Source organism: Ascaphus truei, chromosome 1, assembly GCF_040206685.1.
Source record: "Ascaphus truei isolate aAscTru1 chromosome 1, aAscTru1.hap1, whole genome shotgun sequence".
Classification (NCBI taxonomy): domain Eukaryota; kingdom Metazoa; phylum Chordata; class Amphibia; order Anura; family Ascaphidae; genus Ascaphus; species Ascaphus truei.
Genome location: NC_134483.1, coordinates 375011274 through 375035920, shown reverse-complemented (window position 1 = coordinate 375035920; position 24647 = coordinate 375011274). Strand labels below are relative to the sequence as shown.

Here is a 24647-nt window from a genome sequence, read left to right as displayed (position 1 = left end):
TATCATTTTAACGGCGTAGTAAAGGAAGCCCTAGTGTTACAGATTGCACAACATAAACACCAAGCTGAAACAGGTGGTCAGTCATCTATAGATCCATTGCCACAGCTGAGCAAAACAAACTGCCGCTACAAAATAATAACAAAACAACACATAAAGAAGCCCTTTATCCAAGCAAGCCAAGGATCCCAGGGAAACAACGTGTGTGCCTGCCAGTCATTCACACTGGTCCCTAAATACATTAGATGCTCTTATGAATTCTCTTTATCGGGGCTTTGACCTGCGCTGTTTTAACTATACTTTCGGTGGCAGGAAAATGAAATGCCTGTGCCCTTTTTAAATGTAGTGAACTTGTCAAGTTTGGTGCTCATGAGAGTCAGGTAATAATACCGCTGGCTTTAGCCAGGCGTGCAAAGTCAAAACATTGCTGCACTCTGTATTAAAAAGATTGCTAGGTAGGGGTTAGAGGCCGCTCTGGTTTAGAAAAAAAAGAACGGGGGTCAGATGATTTCATTTTTTCCCAGTTATTGGTGAGGTCTCTTATAGGAGACCCGTCTCCAGAAAATCAAAAGGTAGGAAGGCTGCACAGCAATAAGACTTTGTACATTAATAGGATTTCTCTTAACTAAATAATGCAATTTACATATTCCAAATACATGTTTAATGCCCTCACTTTTTTCGGTTTAAAAGAATGATCTCAAACCCTCCCTCACAAAAAATGTGTTTTTTTTTCCCCCAAACAGATGAATAACTAACCCAAGGTCAGCAAATCATCAAAGAAAGTATATTTAGTTGGTGCACTCCTAGGCTAATTTTTATTTTTAAATGACATTTTACATAAAGTGACTACATGAAGTGAAGATAAGTCAATAAAAATACAAATATTAAAATAACAATAATATTATCTGATCACTATAATAGAGACACATATATCACTTGCAGCAAACTACGATAGAGACAGCAGCACCACGTGTCATTTTAATATTTGTATTTTTATTCACTTATCTTCACTTCATGTAGTCACTTTATGTAAAAGGTCATTTAAAAATAAAAATGAGTGCACCAACTAAATGTACTTTCTTTGATGCTTTGCTGACCTTGGGTTAGTTATTCATCTGTTTGGTGTCTATATTTTTAGTACATAGCTTGCACCCATTGCCATCTCTGGGCAATTAGGCATCACTGAAAAAAAGGAAATATTGATTAAGTATTTTTCCAATGGAATCTAGTGATTGTGTGTTCTCTGTTGTGATGTACAGTATTGTTTTTCTTTTCCGGCTTAGCTGAACTAGGGGGTCCCCCGTAACTGGACCAAGGGGTCATCCAGAGATATTTGTATGGGAGTCTTTTTTACACACAAAAAATGGACAAATATGTCCGGTGGCCATATGGCCATATAGGTAAGTAATACATAGCGAGCAACGCAGACTTCTCCCTTAATGCAAAGTCTTGTATTAAGAGTATTTGCCACATACAGTTTCTCAGTGCCTCTTTGTCACACTGCATTCCTCATTGCTTTATTGACCCCTAACCAGAGTTGTTTCTCGGGTTTGTTGCACGTGTGCGCTCCTGTTAAAGCAGTGTAGGTGGCACATTCTCTTAGCAAAACGTAGGGAAGATGTGGCAGCAGTAAAGGATTTCATTGTATCGCACCTCGCATATATCTATAGTTTACGGTCCCGAAAACCAGTGTTTTATTTAATTTTGTATTTTGCAATGTTTCTACCCTCCAAAATAGTTTTTATGTTGAACTATTTGCGAATAACACAAATCCAAAAAAAGAAAGGGCATTTTAAACCATTTAAAAAATGTTTTCGTTTTCATTGTTGCTCGTTTCAGATTTTTTCTTACAAAGATGCTGCAGATCAGTGGTTGTCTTAATTTAGTTTTTATCTATGTAAACCATAACGCATCATTGTATCTATTATCTAAACCAGAACACGTCGTTGCGTTGGTGATGTTATTCAAGTTCTTTTCAGGCTAAACTAATGCCTGTTATCCCTACTTTTCTCCAGTAACGTGGCACTGCTGGAAACAATGTCCCCAATGTTTGGGGCCTAGTAACTTTCAGGGCCGCTGACAATGGAGGGGAGCAAAGAGAAGTATCCTGGGTCCGGACGGCTGATCCCAAAAGTTTGGGCGGCAGCCGGGCACGTCATTGCCCACTCTCCACTTAATAGCCCAGTGGCTCAGGTCAAGACTGTATTCCTGGGCCCCGGGGAGAGCTGTCTGCGGCCCTGGTAACTTTCATAGAACATTCTGACACAAAGTGTAACGTATGGAATCATTGATTCCATATACAGTATCAAAGGGGGAAATAACAAATGGCCTTAGTCATCACTTGTGTTGGATGTCCAATTGCTACATTGTGTTTTTTTGTAGATCACATACTTTTGTGTTTCTTAAAAATCAGAAATAGAAGAAACTGCACCAAGCTGCTTGCTACAAATCACTGCAAAAAGATGCATGTCAGTGCTAATGTGACGTGACTTTTCTAGTTTGATGCCTTTCCTCTGAAGAGATGCCAAGATGTGACAAAATGTGCCCAATGTGTTTGGTCTTTCTGTGACTGATTTTAAACAACAAATTCTCAGCAATGCTGCTGCAGCAGCACAAATGTAATCTATCATTACCACTTAATAGCTTTCTCTACGTTCTAAGCTTATTATTTGGTTACATTTGACACTTTAAAAATACATTTTTCAGCTTCTATCTAAATGGGTTAAAAAGTCTGTTTCAGGTGAATTCAATACAATAAAAGCTGTAGTGTGCTTTTCAACCTAACCAAGCACCTTTATTCCACAGGGAAACATATTGTAGGACCATAACACACAAAGAAGCTACTGTTACTACTGTGAAGCGCTATGTACATTAATGGCGCTATATAAATAAAGACATGCAATACAATACAAAGAAGTTATAATGCATACATGCCCAGACTCATGCATGTATTCATGTCACGTGTTCTTGAATTTACACACATGCAGTCACACATGTATATATTTATGCATCTATACACTCATACTCATAGAAACAGAGCAGCACGACTCTCCCTGCAGCCACACTTACATGCAGACTGTTATGAGAGATTCAGACAGATTTTGGGGTCTGCTAGTCATTGATACACCTAAAGGACCTACCTGAGGCTGGATTTCACCTGTTACCCAATGGACCAGGCCAAGCTGGGTTGCCATGACTATAACACTTGTATTTTACTAGGAGGCTCAAATAAGTGTTAACTACAGTATATATAATTATCCTTCACCAGTGGCCCTCAACAGCTTACCACCCCAGCAGTCCGCTCTCCCCCTCTCCCCTGTGCAGAGGGAGTAGAGATGTTGGTGTGGATTGTGGCCTCTTCCCACTCCCTGTGCAGCCTAATGACGGTGCTAATCACTAGTTTCCCAGTGTTAGGAGAGGAGTGGGACGGTATACACCAGTGTGCCGACATTAGGAAGCTGACTGGAGGAGAGCAGCACTTACCCATGGCTGCAACGCCCCTCCTGTCTGTGCACTATATATATTTACACATCGTGTTCAGGAAAAAGGGACCCCTTTCATTTTTCATCATATCGTATATATGTTTCATGCGCAATCCCCATAAAAATGTGCACAATTCTAGGTCTGTTATGTCAATTAACACTATCTAAGAAGCACAACATAGACAATTGACTGATGTTCAGTAAATTGACGTCACTGAATGGTCTACAAGTACCAGGTACACTTCGGTAGGTTCATGTTCATTACATCAGAAATAATAGCTTTTCCTTTGTAGCTCGTAAATGCGTTAAACTGTTGTAATCTAATCTGAAACACTACGATTACTATAACGTTCAAAGTGGGTGTTCAAAATGTCCTCCTGCTGCTGAAACGCACTCCCGCAGACGAGAACGCCACTGTCTGGTTGCACAATCGATAACGCATTGATCCAGCTGCTCCCACTCCTGAACGATGCATTCTTTTACGAATTCTTGTTTTTTCAGTTCTCCTTATCTGAAAACATTTTAACATAATTCTTGCTCTGATTTTTTTTTTAATTGCTTTCTGCGAGATATGATGAAAAATAAAAGTATATATATATTTGTATATGTAGGGGGAATGTGCGACCCTTTTGAGGAATCAAGGGTTGCATTTGGGTATATCATATTGCCTTCCACTGCACTAAGCGTTAGTGTAGCCAGTGTGTTAAAATGCCAATGAAAGTGGTTCTGTGCCTAACTGAGTGAGTTTCATAGTAAGTCTTACTCACTTTCATCATTATTGGTCTCATTGACTTCAGTGAGGTTTCATTCTTACCCAATTCTGCCTTTCCTATTAAAATGGAATTTCTTTAGACCCAGAATCCTCGAGTCTCACTCATTTGGTTCGTTGATCTCTGACAACACTTGGACAATTTCCCATTCAGGTACACACACAATGGCCATCGTCCTAGCAATCTCTCACAGACACAAATGACCAAAGATTCCATTTCACAGAAACTAGCAGTTAGAATTCCAATACTCTCTTAAAAGCAGTTTTTTTTTTACCTGAGCCCTTGCTATCTCAAATAAATGAACCGGATTCTTGAACAGAGAATGATTACCTGTGACCAAGCAGGAAAATAAAACAAGTGCATGTAAGAAAAACATTGTACATCTATTCACAGTCGCTTTAATGTATGTATGCGTGTATATGTATATATATATATATATACATATATATATACATATTATAGCCATTTTTCCCCCTGACTAAAGAGACTACCGGTACTGCCGTTACCTGTTGGCTCACAGAAGGCATAAGCCTCCGCCTCTGGAAGCCTGAGGTGGTATATCAATCACCTCGGTGCAGCGCCTCCACCTGCAAGGGTTCCCAGCGTAGTGGGAGGAGCCCCTCAAAGGAACCAATAGTAATACACACACGCCTGTATATAATAACAACCTTTACTATACACCATAAACAGTACCCTGTACCACACAGTATAGCATAATAGCCCATACCACACAGTACAATGCACACCCAGCCCAGTACCACCAGTGAGTGTCCCCAAAATATATTTGGGTGCTAGGCACCAATACCCTGATGTCCCTTTCCCAATGTCCAGGCCCACCCAAAAGTGTAGGGAGTAGCGCTACACCGTGAGCTGTTGGTGCACTTTGTTGAGGTACTTAACGATGAGGATCCGCTGATCCCGCGACATCGTGGTCCGCGATGGCGATCCGCCTCCACGTGGGGTGATTTCCTGTCGGATGGTATCACCATACAGAGTCTCTGAACGTAGGTGGTCTGGTACCCGAGCCCACAGGCCGTGAATCACCGTGCGGCATTTTCACTGTGTCCCTGACACAGTAAAATGGGAAAGCACCCCTATCTAGGGACCTTCCCTGAAGCAACCACAAACTTACTTTGATTTGGGGCCTAACTGGGACCTAAGGGGGTAATCTGTCCTAGTCGGAGTGCCACTGACACTCTGACCCTACCTTCCCCTTCTCTGTCCAAGCTACAACTGCCGCCTCGCGCTCTCAGCGCGCCAAATGTAGCAGAATCATTCACAGTCACTTGCTGCAGCCTTATTGGCTAACCTTGCCCATGTGATCTGGGCTACCAAGGGGCTCCTGGGATATGTAGTTACCCTGTGGAGCTATGTAGAAGATGGCCACCGCTCTCTCTCGCTCCACTGCACATGCGCAACACTTTAGCAAATGGCGGCGTCCGCCACGGAGCTCCCCGACACCGGAGCTCTCTCCCCTGCTCCCCCGCTGGCCACCACAACTGCTATGCCACCCGCAACCTCCACCAGAGGTGTCCCGATGGTATCACCATACAGAGTCTCTGAACGTACTGTAGGTGGTCTGGTCCCAGAGGCCTCGCACTGTCCCCAGCATTTAATTTAAATGCCTTGGGGAAGAGTGTGGGGCCTCTGTATGCGCCGCACCCCCCAAAAAAAATCTTGTGCGCCCCCCAGTTTACGCACCCCTGGCCTATGCTATCCCATAGTTGTCTTCTGTTGCAAAGTTTGTATAACTGATTTTTAAATAATGCTGAAAAGAAAAGCATCAAAATAGCTCATTAGTTGAGGAGGAGTATATTCCACTAAATCCTCCAGTAATAAGACACCGAAATAAATATGTACATCAGTTCAGTGTCTCCCAGGGTGGTAGTGGTAACATATGTGACTTCTTATGGAAATTAACTTTTTAAATTGTACCAGATTGTCTTTTTTTTTTTTTTAGTTTTTTTTAACCATGCACATGAAATAAAAGCATCCCCTTTACTTCTGTGTGTTTACTGCAACATGTCAATTTCAGGAGTCTAACACGAGCTGTTGCTTTAAAGATTACTATGGAATGACAGCATAAGGCAGCGATCTGTGAAAAACAGTTCTGCAAATGTACAATGATTTTAAAACACATACGGTCTTAATTAAACCATATTCACCGTGCAATACAGCCAATGCCTGCAGATCAGTTCTCAAAAATACTCTTGGGTTGTGTAGTGACTTACATTTTCAGTAAGCCCCTCTGTCTTTTGGTCATTGAAAATATATCTTCATACGTTCAATTCTAAATATCGGGGCTATTACTTTGTAGCACTGCTTTGTTTTATCTGAACCGATGTTGTGAACCTCACATAGTTCACACGCTTAGACTATCTTGCGAACAGATACACCAGTCTAATGCACAAAGATTCTGCTGAAAATGCCTAGCTGTAATCCCTCTAAGCAGCTGTCCTATTTCATTTTCAAAGAGGATAACAGAAGAATTTGTGCTTTATTCGTTCCAGGAACTGTCTCCAATACTAGACTTTTGGCCTATAGACCACCAGCAAAACCTGCACAAACTGATCACATCATCTGAGCAAATAGCCCTGGGCAGGACAGCTAATTACCGTACTGTTTCAAAACTACAAGAAAGCATTGTGTTGTTAAGCCGTGTTGAGAAACCATATGTAGTAGGTGCAGAGTTGTATTTAGGGCATTGTATATGAACGCTGGTTGGTTTCATTGTTGCCTATTTTACAAACACTTTATGGGCTATGTCGCAGCAGACTGGACATCATGCAGCATATCAAAGATGTACGGTTTTGTCCATTGTTCTCTCTCAACTGTAATACATTTTATACCAGGTTTTATAAATTAGGTGCAAGTCAGAACCTGATGAGTTTATGCCAGCTCAGAACTCATATTCAGATATTTACAGTCACCCGAAACCTGGACAAATTCCCAGCAAGAAACATTTTAGTTGATCTATAACAGGGGTCTCAAACTCAGTGCTCAAGGGCCACCAACAGGCCAGCTTTTATTAATATCCCTGCTTCAGTTCTGAGCCACTGATTAAGCTACCTGAGCTGAAGCAGGGATATCCATAAAAGCAGGCCTGTTGGTGGCCTTTGAGCACTGAGTTTGAGACTCCTGATCTATAGCATTAACTTATGTATCCAATAACGCCAACTGTTGCTCCATATAACGACTCTTCATATGATTGTTATTTTACAGGCAAAGGAGGGACAAAAAGTAGTATGATACATTTTATTGGACCAACAGAAAGTTGATACGGTACAAGCTTTCGAACCACACAGGGTTCGTCATCATCATGTTAGTGCCTGACATAGGCTCAAATTGGAGCAAAACCAGAATTTAATTTTAAATATTGCCGTTTTTAAAAAGCCACAGAATTACTTTTAAGTGTTCAATGCCAAAATGTCATTTTATGGTGCCTAATACTTAGCCCCTTTATATGTGCGCTTACATACCAGTTAATCTTCTTGTTTCTCTATCAAAATGGAATTTATAATTTTCCCTGCTCACTTTGGGAAGACATGTACAACAGTACACCATAAGTGTCTGAGACTATTCCTCTGTACATGTGATTGCAGCCATGCCACTTACACGGCCACTTGAAATAAATAGCCAAGTAAACAGGAGTGCTTGTGAGCATCTTAACCACAGTAAACACAGCCCTTGGACTGACATCTTACAGATGGATGTCTGCCCTTGATCTGACAATAGGAAGCTTGCTGCACATCTTTTTTGGGTAGTCGGGTTTAGGAGAGAAGAATTTGCTGTAGGTAGACCCAGTAGGATTATTTATGTGGTGACCCTGGGGTGATGCTCTAAAATGAAATGTTTTTCCTCAGCATTGTAAAGATGAGATGTGACATCAATCAATCAGAAAGCTAATTTCTGCAAAGCTGGGGGACCATATTATTTCACCCCAAGAGGTGTGTCGCGCACAAAACTGTCACTTCACACATGTGTCAACACAGACATTCGTGATCCATTCCCCCACAATTCATTCAGCTGCTTGATTTACATAATAAACACACATTTTGCCTTTCCTTATTTTTTCTGTTCAAACATTATTATTCACGGCTTCATTTTGATTACAACACATTGTAGATAGTTCACATACAGTATTTGACACATGTTCCTTTCTTAACCACCTTTCATTTCTACTGAAACATTACTATAACCAGTGTTCGACAAACCTATACATTTGCTCGCCCCGGGCGAGTGGATTTAACCCCCGGGCGAGTAAATATTGGCCCAAGCAGCACACGTTTGGTACTAGGTGGCGAGTAGATTTTTTGGTGATTTGTCAACCACTGACTATAACAGTCAACTTTGTAAAATATTTTCTGTAGTTTCCAATATACTATTTCCACAAATGTGGTGGGTGAGAAAGTGACAAAAAACTCCACCGTTAGTGTGTATATATATATATATATAATGGAGATATTACCAGATTGGAGTCCAGTAATGAGGAGACAGCACACCAGGAATGATATTCAAAATGATTCTGTATTGTAGAAAAATACAGGCACCCCAGCCAACGTTTCGGTCTGCAGAGAGCGACCTTCTTCAGGGCAATGCGCACTGGTGTGCTGTCTCCTCATTACTGGACTCCAATCTGGTAATATCTCCATTATTCTTACCTATGGGATTAGCATCTGGATTTTTCATTAATACAGGGTGCTGGTTGTTGCTTTGCATTATATATATATATATATATATATATATATTTACATATTTGCATAACCCAACACATACATGTAACAGGAAATGGAGTGGGGGGGGTACATGGAGTGGGGGGGGTACATGGAGTGGAGGGGGGTACCCCATATATCATTCTCTCTTCTTTCCTTATTTTTTAAATGACGACCCTGATTTACAATATGTGAATACGTTTGTTATCATGTTGCTTGTGATTACCACGTGTCTCACACATCGGATTGATGGAAGGTTGAAGAGCTCATGTTTACCTTACTTCCAGAATCTTTGTGAACGAGTCATCCCGTTGTCACAAATAGCCAGATGATACAAGCCCTCTTCATTCGTTGTAGATTTATTTAAAATTTTTGAAATAAGACCCTGTTCTTCACATTTCCATATCTTCATCTTCCTGGTTTTACAAGGGCTGTTTCCAGTTTTGCAGTTACTAGCCGATAATTAAAAATGTGTCTTTTTATTTCAACTTTCCTGCAAAATATAAAAATAGGGAAGAATTTTACAATCAAATATTTAAATCGAGGAAAAAGCAATGTTTTGTTTTTTTGGGAAGCAGAAACATTTCCCCTTACCCCTTCACTGAAGTTTCACATGCCCCTGTTTATGCAAGATAGTCTTGATTTGCACAGACCTGTAGAAAACCATGAATGGGTCAATGTAAGAGATGTGCGCAGAGGTAAGCAAATGGAGACTGTTTTAGGGTGAAATTATATCTTGGCTTTATTGAGCCTGTTCCTTTATCCAGGCGAAACATACAAAAACAACAAAATAACAAACCCCTATCCCTTTGTAAGGGCTAACTTACTTCCCCAGACCCTATCTGCAGGACTGGAGGGCTATTCCTATTACCAGACCATCACCCCAAAGTCTCAGGAGGTACCTTAAGCATGTGGCCCTCCATGTCTGTCTCTGGCAGGCTCCTGGGTCCAGGAAATATGGGTCTCTGGGTGTCTGGATGTCTTGATCTCAGCACAGCCTTTGTGCTCAAGTCAGTGTCTGTATGCAGGCTTCTCTGCTCTCCTTTTGTCAGCCCAAATGTGAGCTAAGGAATCTCTCTCCTGTTTCTCACATCAGGCTTTTTCTAAGAGTCCTAATCAGCCAGGTGGAGTCGGTTAATTGCCCTTGTGCAATTAATCAGCTGCTGGGTTTAGAGGCGGTTTCTCTCAAACAGTGATAAGTCCCTGTTACAGTCAACGATAATAATAGCATGAAATCAATGAAAAGGCGCTTGCAAGTGGTGTTTTTGCAGGGGAAAAAGGAGCCGGAAATAAAAAAACGAAAACAACAGAAATAATACAGTATATATAAGAAAATGTGCCAACAATCGACTCTTAATTTTATTTTAATGTTTTAATATATTGAGCATCCTTTGATTTCTATAGCAGGTTTAGCCACCTCCCCAGCAGTGCAAGATCTTTGTAACACTTTCCTGTTTGTGATAATTTGTTGCCAATATTCCCAGCAGTTTGAGGTGCAAACTGTAACAATAGATAATGTTACTTTAGTAATATGACTATATTGTAGCTGCTGAGTCACACTGACTGAAGGATTGATTGAAACGGAAAGGCTGCCATTTAATGAACCCTGTGAAGCAGGATATTTGCCGATCGATTACGGATTTGGATTACCAAATTGATCGACAGCTTAGGTAATTAGTTTTCAATACAGGTAATCAAAGGCTATTTTTTTTTTAAGTGACTGCCTTTTTAAAAAGATACTCAATCTCAGTATCTGTGTTCCCCAAAAAGTGTTTTATGGCCTTTACCTCATTTCTTTTCAGCTCAGACTGTTTGAAATGGTTGAAAAAGGAATAATGATCAGATAATAGGGGCTAGGATTCATGAAGACGTGGTGTGCGGGATATCGATGGTAACTGCCATTCAAGTCATTGGGAGTTACAGGGGATGTAACAATGAAGCCACACACAGCCTACCGGAGACCAGGACAACAATAGTTCTAAAATATAAATTTAACGAAAAAAGACGGTGCAAAACAGCGCTAAAAAAATATTAATAATGACAATACTTGAAATAAATATTGCAGGCAGCCTGGAAAATGTGGCGCCGGCAATTCTTTCTTTTCTCTAAAATATAAATTTGATTTATGCCATGAATAAAAGGAGGCAAAAGATCCTCCAATGCGTTTTGCACCAGTCGATGCTTTATCAAGGAGTAATAAATATCAAAAGCAGCACAGTTTTTATGATCTTGCCACATCCGAAATGTGTCGTGGGGAGCTACAGACAGATCGGGGTGTGATACTCCGCATCATGGCCTGATGAATCCTTGCCAGTGTTAGAACCACATGGACCTTTATTTCTTTAAACGAAATATGAATAAATATATGGATGTGTAAAAATAAGTAATATATATACAGGCATACCCCGGTTTAAGTACACTCACTTTAAGTACACTCGCGAGTAAGTACATCTCGCTCAAAAGGCAAATGGCAGCTCGCGCATGCGCCAGTCAGCACGTCCTGAACAGCAATACCGGCTCCCTACCTGCACCGAAGCTGTGCGCAAGCGGGGAGACTATAGAGCCTGTTACAAACATGTTATTTACATCAGTTATGCACATATATGACGATTGCAGTACAGTACATGCATCGATAAGTGGGGAAAAGGTAGTGCTTCACTTTAAGTACATTTTCGCTTTACATACATGCTCCGGTCCCATTGCGTACGTTAATGTGGGGTATGCCTGTACACTTTTATATATATGTATATATATAGACAAAAAAAGAGAGAGAGCGCACGCCCCATAGCATAATACTGCATAAAATTTATTAAAACAAGGAAGGGGATGGGAAATGGGGGGGGGTAGGAATCGCACTCACAGGATGCAAATGGTTAAAAGGCAATTTGTGATTATATCACCACCATCCGGTTCTGGATACTGCAACACGTCTCCGTGGACTCCTTCAGTCCACGGAGACGTGTTGCAGTATCCAGAACCGGATGGTGGTGATATAATCACAAATTGCCTTTTAACCATTTGCATCCTGTGAGTGCGATTCCTACCCCCCCCCATTTCCCATCCCCTTCCTTGTTTTAATAAATTTTATGCAGTATTATGCTATGGGGCGTGCGCTCTCTCTCTTTTTTTGTCTGTAGATATCTGTGGAGTTGGTTTACCCTGTGTGAGAGCAGCCTTAAGACCCCTTTCAACATCAGACATCCTATCATCATGGACTAATTATGGAAGGACTGGTTGGAGTTTTTTGATTTTTGTGTCTTTCTTTTTCTCTTTTTTGAGCACGTTCATGCACTGTTTTGTACACTTTTATTGGTTGTGTTGTATCAATATGCACTAGGTCACATTAGTGTAATTGAGATATTAACCCTTTCATACATCATTCACTTTACACAACTTTTTATTCATTAACTATAGTTATATTTAATTTATTATATCACTATTATATTTTTATTTTTTGGCGCCACACTTTTTTGTTTTTTATATGTATATATATATGTATGCATATATAAAATCAAAAAAGAATAGACGATACAGTTCGGTGTCTAACGAAATGCTTTTATTTGTGCGAGAGTTCGAGATACAGCGATCTCTTCTTCCGGCGATGTTACAATGGATAAAGCAGAAAAGGTTTAACTTACAAACAATGCATCTTGTGGTGTATCTGTGACTGAAGCCTATCCCTCCCCCCTGTTCTGTATGCAATTTATAACTTACGGTGTTAAATGATCTTGGAATGTTAGTGATGTAAGAAATGGCTAACAAGGTAAAGATACCTCTACATGTAAATAAATAAATAAATATATATATATATATATATATATATATATATATATATATATGTATATGTGTGTGTGTATGTATATATATGTGTGTGTATATATATACATACATATACACACAGTATACATTTTGTATGTGTAATATCCTGAAGTATAGCCCAAAACATACCGTCACCGTGTCTGATCCTTCGCTTTTAGTAAAGAAAATCCATAATAGGACCATTGTGGCCACCACAATAATCCTGTTAGTTTAAGTAAACATGGCAAGTGTGTCTGTCCGATGGTATTTCAGTCAACTTGATTACTCTCCTTTAGCAAACCTGCTTCCCGGTTGACAAAAGTTTGATTACTAGTGCATGCAGGTGGCAGACACTTGTTAAAAGGAAGATTGAGTAGTCATATGTTCTTTGGAGTCAATGGAGATCATATGTCGTTTGATCTTTTTCTTGTGTAATAAGTTTCAAATTCATTCCCTCAGAAGTATTTCCATGTGGCAATGGCATTAACTTTCTTTTCAGCATTGGTGGTTTTGGCTACTTAAACCATTTGTCATATGTCATATCTGAATTGGCGCACAGGAAGATTTCCTTTTCTATTTAGTAAATTGGTTCTTGAAAACGTGCACAGGAAGTACAACTTCAGCTTTCTTTTTAGTTTGGTACATGCTTGAAATTTAGTTTCTCTGAAAGGTAAAACTATTAGAGAATTTCACAATAAAATAGGGGTTTCATATATATATATATATATATATATATATATATATATATATATATATATATATATATATAGCAAATTTATATATATTTATATATCAATAGTTATAGCATATATATATATATATATATATATATATATATATATATATATATATATATATATATATATATATATATATATATATATATATATATATATATATATATATGCTATAACTATTGATATATAAATATATATAAATTATATATATATATATATATAGCAACTGTAAATATTCCTGTATATTCATTTGGGAGATACAAAGCCTTGTATCTCCCAAGCCCTTGCTTAAAAGCTGTGTTTAAAGCAGCATGCATTGGCTAAGGGTTGCTCATGTAATGTGAGCATGAGATAAAAGGTGGCACAGTGTGCTCATTTGCATGTCATTTCCCAGAATCCTTTGCTGCAATGGAAGTGCTGTGTGCTGGGTGATAATGGTGAAAGACAGGGTTGCAGACCTGTCTAAGACATGCAAATGAATATACAGGAATATTTACAGTTGCTTTATGCTTTACTGTGGAGGGTTTTACCCACCATAACCTTAATAAGTGTGGATATATATATATATGTGTATATGTATATATATATATGTATATATATATATATATATATATATCCACACTTATTGTTGCAGACCTGCCTAAGACATGCAGATGAGCATACAGCTGTATTTGCATATTTGCTTTCCTGTGGAGGGTTTTTGTCACTTTTTTTACTCACCATAACTTAACTCAGTATTATATATATATATATATATAATATATATATATATATATATATATAGTACAACAATCTAAAAATATTCTGTTTAATTGACTGGAGGGTACTGAACTTTGAAATCCTTATTTTCTATTGCACAGATCCTCTTATGGTAATATTTGTTTCTCTGAAGATGTGATGCGAGATGAGGACAAACAAAGCTTATATATCTTGGAGTCTGTCATACTTGGCTGACAAACTTTATGTATCTTTTCATCTCCATGCAAATTATTGTGAGTTCCCTCTCAAACTGCATGAGAGATAGCACATGTTCGCCCGTGAGCCTTAACGTGGTATAGCCAAGTATAGAACAGGGATATTAGTTAACCACTTCAGTGCCAGTGGGGGCAGTATTGTACTGAAGGAGTTTGTCAAAGATAAAATAACACTTACCAGCTCGTTCACATCTCAGGCAGGTCTGCAAACCTGCCTTTCCCCACAGTAATTCACTATACAATGATTCCACTGCAGCCAGGGATTCTGGGTAATGACATGCAAATGAGCACTTTCAAATGAACCCCTATAAGCTTTTGCCTGCCGTTTTACACAGCACAGCCTTGGTTAAAGAAGTGCATGGTCAGCAAACCAACTCACAGACAGCAGATTCCACCTAATATTTTGGTACTTTTAATGGGGCAGTGGTCATTCTTCCAGTTATGATGACACTGCGACATATGTCAGAAAGGTGTCTTTTCAGTAGAATGTCTTTAAACATGTGTGGGTTTGTTGTTCGTTGTGTATTCAGCGGCAGCCCACATTCCAAGCACCCAGATTGCAAGGCTGCACTTAATATAAAGCTATTCATCCCAAGGGCAGTACCAACGTCACGCGGGCCCATAATGTTGGAGGAAAGGAGATTTCACCAGCATTAAAGGAAAGGGTTCTTTACAGTAAGCATGTGGAATTCATTACCCATGGCGACTGTGATGGCAGATACAATAGATATCTTCAAAAAAAGGTTGGACATCTTTTTAGAAAGGAAATGTATACAGGGATTTACTAAATAAGTAAACTTGGGAAGGGAGAAATCTGATAGTCAGGAAGGAATTTATTTTTCCACTTATGAGAATGTTATGGATAATCTTTCACTGGGGTTTTTGATTTCCTTCCTCTGGATCAAAATACCGTAAACACAAAAATAGGATAAGTATCTGTCGTCTAAATAGCATAGGTTGAACTTGATGGACATATGTCTTTTTTCAACCTCCTCTACTAACTACGTAACTATGTAACTGAAGCGCCATCCTTCCAAATGAATAGCCTGTCTGAAAGAAAATGATTAATTTAAGAAAATTATACGTTTAAGAGATTTAGAGGAAATAACTGTATTTTGCATTTGCAGATGTTTTTTATTTCAGTGTGCATTAAAATTACAGTATTACAAGGAAATGGAGTATTAGGACAGTGTGGCTGCATTGACATCATTATGGGTCAACCGTCTGTTTCATGTTTAGCCCCTGTTTTGAAATGCTTGTAACTTTTGACCCAGGCATGGTATTGTGCTGAAACTTGGAGGCGCAGGTGAAAATGCGACAGATTTTGAGAGACTGAGAATTGGGGAAACTCATTGAGAGCTATACAGAACGTTGCACTGTTTCTGCACGCAGTGCATCTATCCATTGTGCTCTAAAAGAAGATTAAAGCTGCAATGTTGTGCCCACGTAACAGCTATATCATTCTCATATAGCACCAGGTGAAAATAAAGTTAAGACATTAGCTGTGTCTTTTTTTTTTGCCTCCATTAATATTGCACCTTTAATTTCATTGTAAAAAAAAAAAACTTTTTAAATAAGATCTAATGTGGCCCATTACATGTTGATTGGCCGAAAACTGACATTCAAGTCAATGGCAGTTTTCGTTTGACTGCTTTTGGACTTTATTTATTAAGGAATCACTTTAAACTTATCTGTAACTGTATGTCTGTTTTCTTTGTAACCCCAGACATACTTGAAAACACACATTTATCTTTCTTGGCAAAATTAAAATAAATAAATAAATAATAATAAAAAAATTGTTATTGATCCCCCTTAAAATATGACCAAATTCTTGAAAAGCAGAGCAATGTTGTACAATGAAATCTAAATGGATATGGTTCGCAACATATATATATATTTAACTCAATTTCTTTCATTAGAAATTAGGAAGTGTAGACATCTTATTGCCATTATTGGAGTCAGGAAGGAATTATTTTTCCCCTTATGAGATGGCGTTTGATGACGTTTCACTGGAGGTTTTTTTGTTTGCCTTTCTCTGGATCAAAATACTGGAAATACAAATATAGGATAAGGCTGCGGCCCCGCTGGCGCTGAGCGTGCTGAGCGCGCGGTGCTTGCCGCTTTTGCTTACATAAATCTATATGTGCAAGTCCGCGCTTGGCGCTTGAGTAAACAAAAAAATTTAACTTTCAAGCGCTCTCAACTTGCCCGCAATGGAAACCTATGCGTATGTGCATAGTGCGCGCGAGCGCCGGGGCGACAGTGCGTGGTAAGACAATATTGTTTGTCTTTGCCGCGCGACGGCCGGGTTACTGCTCTTTGAATGCAGTCCATCAATCGCCGGAGATGTAAGCGGGACGGGAGACAAGATGCGCGGTCGCGCTCCCGCTCATCGTGGACAAGGCCTTAGGGGCAGTGGGTTGTAGACCAGAAATCTATGGCGGACACGTATGAAGTGTAGCAAACGGGAATATTGCATGATTTTGACTCTGTGTCTCTTTGCATCAATGCATCAAGTTGCTTTGCAACACTTGCGCACATGAGCGATTTGCGGAGTGGTTACAGAAGGCACAATATTATAATGAGATGTATAAAAATGAGCATAAACGACACCAGGTCTTTCTCTTGACGTGAAATAAACCTGCCAGTTCTGAGGCGGCGTTAACCTCTGCTCCTGTTAGATCTGCTCCAAACGTGATAAACAAGATTAACAATGAAGCTACATACATATGCAGCTGGAGCAAGCTGAAAGTTTTCCTCTGTGGCTTCGAACAAATTGTACCATCTTGCTACATATCTCCCTGCGACTTAATGGAAAGGTGCTGACATGCAAGAGGTGAGGGGCAAAGGGAGTTGCTTTTCAGAGTTTCCTGCGTGCCAAACTAGGCCATTACTAGTGCAAAATAACTGCACAAGAATGCTCAAGAAATACAATAAATCCTTTTGTTACAATGGGACTTTCTTCCCTGTGCTGCATGTGCACCACTTCTTTGTGCCAGTTGTGCAGCCTGGAGACTCATCAAAAGCCTCTCCAAGTCTGTGAAACCATAGACAAAGACGTTGTGATGAGTGACGTTCCCACACGTGGGTTATACGTCTCTGAGTGATACTGCACCTTTATTTCGCACCCGCCTACTCTATTTGAAAAGTGAGTGCGAGTAGCACCTTTAGATTTATTAGTGTTGTTAGCATGTAAATTGTCTCTGTCACAAGTGAGTGTTTATGGAGTAACTGATAACTTCCTCAAGCAGCTTGTAAAACATGAGCCAGTTACATAGAATAAACTCTATATATATTTTTAATGCAATTGCTTGACAGAGTACTGAAAAAATGTAATCAATTGGCATAATATAAGGTGGCGGGTACTGCCTTCTTTTGGGGTTTGTTCACGGTCACGGGTGTATGAGCTATATCATGATATTGGCAGAGATCGATACACGTTTTGCAGTCATTGCAAACGAAAGGATCTGGGATTTTCATGACAGTGTAGAAATAGAAAAGAATGAAACGAACATCATTTGTATATGCACATTTGTTTTTCTTGATAGGAATATTACTAGGATAATAGCATAATGTGGGAGGAAAGGGTAATATAGTTGGTGCGTATTAATCGGTAACATATCAAATACATGTTTCATTAAAAGAAAACAAAAAAACGTTTGCCTTGTTTTGACGTCCCGGATTTTCAACAGCCTCATCTCAAAAGCCGTTGATTTATTTCCTTAAGTAGTGGTACTGTACATTGCTAGGCTATCTAAAATGTGAAACGTGCCAAAGATTGAGGTACTGTAAAACCCTTTCACCAAGACTCAATAAGCTCCAGTATGCGGTAACGGAGCTCGATCCGGAGTTAACGGTTTTGACTTGGGTTAATGCCTGATCAAGCTCTAATACCCCTTATTCGAGATTAGAGATTGTTACACAAACGTGTATGCTGCTAAAACTGTACGGAAGAGTCTTGCTACAAGAAATCATTTTACAGTATTAAAAAAAAAAAGTGGAACAAAAAGATTGTAAAGTCTCTGTAAGTTCTCCCTACTTAGTACTTAGATTGTAAGCTCTGCAGGCAGGTCATCCTTTTCCTGAAGTTTACTTTTTTGTCTGTAGCGCTTATTCCCATTAAGTCACCCATCATTTTGTCCCATGTTTTACTGCTGTGAAGTGCTATCTACATGCATGACACTGTACAAAGAAAAATACACATACTGTACATACAATCCATACAAATTAAAAAAATAGTGATGGTACCCAGACTGTAAATAAAATGTAATGGTATTATTTTCATTAGAGCTTTGCTGCAGTTCCACCAAATGCCTTTGTATGGCAAGTAATAACCCTTTTATTGCCGGGTGAGGTGGGGGCTTCCAGAAATTAAGCAGGGGGGGGGGGGGGCTATGGTTTTTTTCTCGAGGAAATGTGTCAATTTCTCTGGATGTCTGCCTCGCCATTAATGTAGCTGATGTGTGTTAACCTCTTGAGTGCAAAAGGTGTCTGTAACCCTACTGTGTGAAGGAGCAATTTATCCAGCCCCCTGTAAAAAAATAAAAATAATACAAATACAGAATGAAGTAATATTAAAATGTTTGATATTGTTTTGGTGTTCGCTGTTTTTATATATCATTTGACGTTATATAGAAAACATACAGATAATAAACAGAAAAAAAGAACGCTACATTTCATTGAAAGCTAAAAACTTAAACATTTCTTTAAAAAAAATTACAGCTCAGAGGGAAAATAAAGGTTAGGTAGAAGTTGGCAACAAAAAAAAGTTTTTTTTATCTTTAACATCTTCAGTGCCAGGTCTGCAACAGGAGGGGTTTGCAATGGATAGGAGAAAGTTGACCAAATAGGTACTTATGAGGCTATTGCCCCAGTCCCCCACTGCCCAAGTTAAACTACATCAGTCATGTGCTGTTAGGAGTTAACAGAAGCTCAGCCCCTTCCTTGTGCCTGGGTGTAAACAGAGGAACCTCAGCCTATCATGTCTGATTGCTGCTCTGTGCTGGAGGAGACTGCCAGACTCTGTAACGTGATACACTACAGACTGCTTCCACTGCTCAGCTCTGCCCCTCACACACAAGCAGCCAGGATCAGCAGGGAAGGGAAAGCAGCCTGGTGAGCGTGTGACTGAGGCAGGATAGGGGTCTGTGCTCCCCCACCACACACACACACACACACACACACACACACTGTGCACATGCACATCCATCCCGGCTGCACCCTGGTCTTCTTTCCTGCGAGCTGCTGGAATGGGAGGAGGCTCTCTCTGTGTTACAATCTGAGCACAAGCACCATTAGCATCTGAAATGAGCTGGTTTTTTTAACCCGTGAGGGAGCAAAGAGAAGAATCCGCAAGAGGTAAAAAGCCTTTTCTCTTTTTTTGGGGGGGGGGGGGGGAGGGGGGCTGGCGTGTGCTTTGTATGTCAGATGCTTTGTATGTCAGATGCTTTGTATGTCAGATGCTAGTGAGATCTGCTGGGTCACCTGTACTGAAACAGCATGTATGTGAGCGTGGAGTAAATGTGAGATGTGTGTGTGGTATTCGTACACCCCCATACTATGGTCCCTGTATTTCTTTGGGATGCATTGCACACTGTATGTAGGTGTCTGAGACTTATTTGCAGCACATAGGTGAGCCCATTCCAACCCCAGATCTGGAACAGGGCAATGCCTTCTCATTGAGCATCCCCCAGCCCCGGTTCTACTAGCAGGGGAGAATAGCACAACTGCAGTCCTGTGGCATTTAAATGTATGCATCATTTGCTCATCTCTGACTGTTTGCGATACACTGCGATGCCGAATGGATATTAGCAATAGTTTGTGAGACCTATGCATTATACCCCGGGGCAGAGCCAGCGGGTAGCAGCACCGTTGGAGCAGGTACAGGACAGTGCTGGGGGAGGCATCCTGCTCACTGCTCAGCGCGTCTGATGGACAGGGTGTGCAGAATAAGGCTGGGGCACACTGTCATGGGGGGGGGCTCTGCCAGGCTGCATATCACCAAGTGCATGGTGCTGGCAGCATTGTGCCGCGGAAGATGTGACCCCCCCCCCCCCCCCCCCCCGCAATAGAGGGGAAATACTTTCTCTAATTGGAAGCAGATTCACGCCTGGAGTTGGGCAAAGCCAAGGTTTTCATTCTTAAAATAAACCTTTTGTTCTGTAAACTTCAGGTTGCTCAGGCAGAGAGCGGTGTGTGACAATTATTAATGTAGTCTGATAAATTGTACCTACATTCTGCGTGAGGTAAATCAATATTATTTGTTTGATTTAATATCTATAATATAATATATATGCAATCATACACACACAATATATATATATATATATATATATATATATATATATATATATATATATAATGTGCATTTATAATTGTGTGTGTGTGTGTGTGTGTGTGTATGTGTATGAATGGTGTACACATGCATACCCAATGCAGCATGTTGCATATTTATTCAGCTTTTTTTTAATCTATCTTAAACTATGTAAAGCTATGTTCAAAACTTCACAGATTATTGCATTTAATTCAAAATGATCTTGTATGCTTTCCCCTTCCATCTGCTCTTTATTAACTTGGCATTTTCCCCTCTGGACATGGTGGGGGGAAGAAGAAAAAAAAATGATATGAATGTATGCAGGCATTTAATATTCAGGATAGAGTGCACTGGTATCAAATCTTGCAGACAAAGACAGAGTGATTCTCGCCATGTGTACATAGCTTTGTAGATAGAGAACAATAGGGTGATAGTGAAGGACATGCATAGCAGAAATGTCCTGGACTCATGGGTGAAATCATCAGTATTTTTTTTGTCTTCTGCTTTTTTCTTTACAAATGTGGACACCACATTGCCTGTTGTGATGCATGCGTTTTGGTTTTACTGTAAGATGCATGCATTAGAAATAACCAGATACTGTATCATAAAAAAAGCACTCACACACTATTTAGAAGCCAGTCTTATTGTGTGTCGCAAGAAGAATAGTTACACGTTGTTGGCAGGGATTAATTTTTTTTTCCGTCCTCTTCCTGGGCTTAACCCTTTCAGTAATGCATTGCAGTGTGTAGTGAAGGGGTTAAAACCCACAGCATTGGAGTCTGTGTAAATAGCAGAAGAAGCCAAGATTATTATTCTTCATATATATATATATATATATATATATATATATATATATATATATATATATATATATATATATATATATATATATATATATCTGTTACATTAAAATGTGAAAGTCTGTTGTTGTTTTTTAAAAGCTATTTCCAGGCTCGTTTGAAGCAGCATTACCCATGAAGTCGTCCTGGGGATTTTAACTTTGTGGTTGTGCCTTTCCTGAGAGTGAAATTGATTAATGTTTCAGAAAGATGCTGCAGATCTGCAGAATGATTTAGTTGGACTTGCTGGTAGGATTTGTGTAAGCTTTGGATGGCTGTTCCATCTGTAGGTTACAATTCATTTTTGGGGGGGATGTAATGTGAAACAGATAGGGAGCGAAAAAAATATTTTGCGTATGATTAAAATACCTGTGAACATCTGATATTCTGTAGAGGGGTTCCTTAATGAAGTGTGACTCCGTGTGTACTGTGATTTATTCTATTCTCCAGTATGGTGTGACTCATTGGAAAGCAAGGCATTTAACCCACCCTTTGTTAGAGGGATCCTACAATGCATTGCTTGCCGTTTCTTTCAGACCTCTTCCTGCAGTAAAATGGTTAATGTAACTTTTGTCAGATTAACTCCTTTGCTTCTAGAGGGGCCTATTGCACATAAAAGTAAGTCCCACTGTAGTTCCTCTACTCCTCATACTGGAAAGAGATACTTCCCCTCACCAACGCACCTTACTAGACACACAAAACACCCTTTATTTAATATATATATATATATATATATATATATATATATATATATATCGTTTTGCAGAACCCTAAAATATGTAGTGTACCTGCTAGATAGGTACAGTTGGAGGGTATTGTAGCAATAAGTTGTTGGTCCCTGGCAGTGAAGACATTAAAATGGCTTCTTGTTATAAAAGCTTAGTTGGGTAGACCCAACACAACCCTTGCCAGATCTGCCATGTTGACTCTTTTTGCTACACTCCCAAATTATAACCAGTAGGAGGGTTTCAGTATTGCAGTAGATTAGTCCTTGTTATGGTTTTGAGCAACAATCAAACTATTTCTTGGATTGCAATATGTTTCATGTGAGGTTGGAGTCCCAAATCATAAGATGCCATGTGCATAAATCGTGTTACATGTATTCTAGATCCAGGTACAAAATAGAAGCCTTTACCTTTCTAACAGTGACAGCCTTTGTCTTACTTGGCCTGCCAGCAGTGTCCAGCCACGTTTAATGATCCACCACATGCATGTTAGGATAGCAGCAGTAGAGAGATAATAAGAATACTGGGTGTATTGGTGTACAAAGACATCCAACACTGTAAAAGTGTTCTAAACAGTCACAACAACTAAGCAAAGTGATCAGGAAGCATTCCATTGATGTAATTTCCCATTGTTCATTTGTTTCATGTATGGTATACAGTTGTCTTGAGGTTGTGTGTGTGTACCCACCATAACTTAACTAAGTGTGGTATGTGTGTGTGTGTGTGTGTGTGTGTGTGTGTGTGTGTGTGTGTGTGTGTGTGTGTGTGTGTGTGTGTGTGTGTGTGTGTGTGTGTGTGTGTGTGTGTAGGACTGAAATGTTGGTGTCCGTATTAGTTATCTTTGTATATGTATATAATGTGTCAATATTTATTTTGTGTGTGTGTGTATATATATATATATATATATATATATTTATATTATTGGTATCTTAAATACTTTATTGTACAATCCGCTGAGCTGTATGTGTACTCAGCAGATTGTACAATAAAGTATTTAAGATACCAATAATCGTGTTGTAAACTATTCATACATACGAAAATTGGGAGCCGTGCTAGCATCGCGTTATAAGCGGATTTGCGTTGTAACGGGTCGCGTTATAACAGGGTTATATATATATATTATTGTTGTCGACAAAAAGTAAGTTCTGGTCATATTAATTTAATAAAAATATAATTCACAGGACAAAGTTACAGGCAAACTTGTAACCTGATTGAAGTTGTCAGATTTCATACCATGTCAGTTCACTGTTTCTCTTCCCCAATCTTTCCTTTGGAGACATGTGCAGCAGTTTTGTGACTTAAAACTTTCCATTCCAAGTTGAACGGGCCCTTTTCTATGGAGCAAAGCTAACTGTGGAGATCCTGATAATTAATGCAGTGAGGCGGATTAAAACGCTGTATTCCAGGTATTTGTTCCTTTAAAAGATCCACCACAAAAGCGTTGCTAAGCACCTGCCACCACAAGCAAGTAACTTAAAATGACCCGAATTAAAGCACTTCACAGAGCTACGCTCATGCGTTTTGCTAAAGTGCATTTCAAAGGGATCCACAAGTTCCAGTACAATAGTTCTTCAGGGAGGGGAAAAAAATCCTATTTTTGGTTGTGATTGGCAATTAAAAGATAGAGCTTCCAAGATTCATTCCATTCATCTTCACAATCCCCATCCAGTTTAACCCCTTCACTTCGAACGGATCTTTTTGAAGCCGCCTCTGCCTCTTAACCAGTGAAAGGGTTAAAATAAGCTCCTGGGAAAAAACTGGAAATCTAAACTACTGTCTTCCTTTCCGTCTTTCTTCCTTTCCTTCCTTCTTCCTTTCCGTCTTTCTTTCTTTCCGTCTCCCTTTCTTTCTTTCCGTCCGTCTTCCTCTACTTCTTTCTATTTTTCCGTCTTTCCATTTCTTTCTTTCCGTCTTTCCTTTTCCTTCTTTCTTTCTTTCCGTCTCCCTTTCTTTTTCCTTCTTTCTTTCTTTCCGTCTTTCCTTCCTAATTTCTTTCTTTCCGTCTTTCTTTTCGTCTTTCCTACCTAATTTCTTCCCTTCCGACTTTCTTAACGTCTGTCTTTCCCTCCCCCTCCTCTTTCTTTCGTTCTGTGTTTTCCATTCCGTCTTTCTTAACTTCTGCGTTTTAAATTCTGTCCTCATTTGAAATCTTCAAGTAGACATTAATCAGCAAGCATTCATCCCTCTGTTTCTGGCTCCTATTCAGTATGCTGGGAAGATTTCAGCTCCATTCAAATGTACGCTGAGCTGTTCTCTAGCACAGGAGAGGCGTCTTCAAAGCATATTGAACAGGGACCAAT

The 24647-nt window shown here is 39.5% G+C and overlaps 1 protein-coding gene across 16 annotated transcripts in view; it reads left to right on the top strand.

Annotated features, from left to right (window-relative positions):
• Positions 1-24647, top strand: part of TENM3 (teneurin transmembrane protein 3) — an 816371-nt gene that overhangs the window by 460621 nt on the left and 331103 nt on the right. For 2 of the 16 annotated variants that reach the window (XM_075610890.1, XM_075610883.1), the window contains exon 1: positions 19509-19828. The exons of the other annotated variants lie outside the window; for them this stretch is intronic. The gene's annotated coding sequence lies outside the window, so the exon portion shown is untranslated. Of the gene's footprint in view, positions 1-19508; positions 19829-24647 lie in introns of those variants that run through there. 16 annotated transcript variants of the gene reach the window in all.